At 34.7% G+C, this 2,399-nt stretch overlaps 1 pseudogene; it reads left to right on the top strand.

Annotated features, from left to right (window-relative positions):
* Window positions 1-2,010: 2,010 nt before the first annotated feature.
* Window positions 2,011-2,129, top strand: LOC111741328 (annotated as a pseudogene).
* The last annotated feature ends 270 nt before the right edge of the window (window positions 2,130-2,399 follow it).

Raw genomic sequence — 2,399 nt, 5'->3', positions numbered from 1 at the left:
AGCTAGTTGTCATGTAATCAATATAATTTAATCACATCAATATACGATCAATGCAATTCTATTGTCATCTAATTCTTTAACCAGTCTTAACAATCAGATAAACCATAAAATAAAACTTTACAAAGAAAATAGCTTTAAAATAGTTTGTAGATTACATGAACTCATTCTGATGTTCAATTTTTAGGCAATAATTGCCTTCCAGAAATGCCTGCAGAACGCAAGATGCTGCAAGTCAGAGAAATGTGCACATTAACAGAAAAGCCAAGTCAGTTATGATGTCACTAAATAAAACACAGACTCACATAACCGGGAGCCAAATAGACCGTAAAACAGTTGACTTCTGTCCACATAGAAAGGCCAAATGCATCTACCTTAAGCGTGAACACTGTTCATGTCAGTTAAGTTGTATATTAGATATTTTCCATAAATTCAATGACTGTGATCAGAAGCTCCAAGGATTTGATAAAAATATATTTGAAGCATGTGGCAATATAAAATAAATTTTTAAAGCGTTAACAAAGTACTGAAATTAATTTTTTTTTATATTCTCCAACCTTTCTGAATATAGTGGGTTAAATAAGATATATCTAAGTGAAAGAATAACAGATTTAATAAATGATCATTTGGTAAGTTTTGGAAAAACTTTGGGTTTATGTCCCAGCAATTGAGAAAGTGAATTATTCTAGTAGCTGGAGCACAAATCCTTTTACAAAATTAAAGGAAGATATAAAATAGTAGTTAGTAGAAAATTAAAAATAATTTTGATAATAGATATTTATGTTATTTTAAATACACATCTTAGAAGGAGTTCAAAGAATCAAAAGCCATCGCCCTAACAAAACCTCTTCTATTCTATTTATGAGTGATGTTTCTCGATGCTTACATATAAAAGAAAAATTGGAGTATAATTGATGCGGAAGTGCTTTCTCATTCTAGCAATAAGTAATATCCATCCAAGGATATATAAAGCAATTTTTAAAAGGCCCGTTTGTTTCATTAATCATTTACTTTTTGTGGTTAATAATTATTAGTCAAAACTTGTAGTGTATTTTATAATCTTTTGCTTAATTTTGGACTGCCATGTACTGTGTAATTATAATGAAAACTCAATCCAGAAGAAAAAAAAATTAACTGTTAGAGGTTTGTGATCATAGGAATTTTTTAAAATTCCAATTTATTTACATATTTCTATGACAGAGAAATATGAGACAATCACCAATATAAAGCTTTCAAGGTTAAAATAATTTACATAAGGGTGAAATTCTGTGGGGGAAGTAGAATGAAAATATAAACTCAAAAGGAAAGAGGAAGACATAAAATTTCTGACTGTAAAAAGAAGTGGCTTCATGGATTCTTTAAAAGTGTGATGGAGGGCATCAAATCACTGAAGTATTTAAAGTATTTAAGACTAGTTTGATTTTAAAATGCCAATATTTACAATAAACCAAAATTACTTTATTAGCAACTTTTTAAATTTTAATACTTTCTGTTAGTAAACAAATTGTGCAAGGGAGTGCATAATTTTTCAAAATGAACATGGTATGTATTGTAGCAAAAACACTGGAACATGCCTGCTGGGGGATGTAATGTCCACACTGAATCTAAAGGATGAAGGAGAGCTATCCAGGGGAAATGGACTGGGTGCTGGGCGGCAACCTCTGAAAGGCATGAGGAAAGGCTGGGAGACTGGAAAGAGAGGACGAGATATTTAAGGAAAAAGTATTTACGTGCAGTTGGGGTGAGTCCCCAGGCAGATAGTTGAAGCCATGGGTAAAAAGTTAGAATAAGCATTGCAGCTGAGTAGAAGAATAGAGCCTGGGGGACAAAGAAGGCAGAGTAGAACCCCTGAAGATGCTAAGACAGTGTGGTCTGGGGAGTGGGGAGAGAATGGGGAGGAGGTATTATGTAAGGTGAGGCGAGAAAGAGTTTCAAGAAAGGGAACTGACAAGGGTTCATTGGATTTAAAGGGAAAAAGGATTGCCAATGAATGTGTTAGTTAAGAGCCTCTGAGTCTATGGCCATGCCATCCTGAACAAGCCCAATCCTGCCTGATCTTGGAAGCTAAGCAGAGTTGGGCCTGGTTAGTACTTGGATGGGAGACCACCTAGGAAGAACAGGTGCTATAGGTGTAAAAAATAAAAAATAAATAAAAATAAGGGATTGTAAGCTGGCATGGTCCTTGCAATCTGTGAGGTCAACCAAGTCTTGCCTCACCTAAAAAAAAAAAAAAAAGAGTCTCTGAGTAGCAAGTCTCAGAAAATGGTTTAATCAAGAAAAGTGGTAGTGTGAAAAGTCAGAGGGAGTTAAACATCTTAGTAGGAATCGAGGCAATTGCAGGTACTTGGGACAGAGCGCTGGGTGGCCCTGCTTTTCAGTGTGCTGCCATTCATCAGCTCAGC

This window comes from Pteropus vampyrus, unplaced genomic scaffold (genome assembly GCF_000151845.1).
Source record: "Pteropus vampyrus isolate Shadow unplaced genomic scaffold, Pvam_2.0 Scaffold76, whole genome shotgun sequence".
Classification (NCBI taxonomy): domain Eukaryota; kingdom Metazoa; phylum Chordata; class Mammalia; order Chiroptera; family Pteropodidae; genus Pteropus; species Pteropus vampyrus.
The sequence above is the reverse complement of the archived record's forward strand: the minus strand, read 5'-3'. Positions and strand labels throughout refer to the sequence as shown.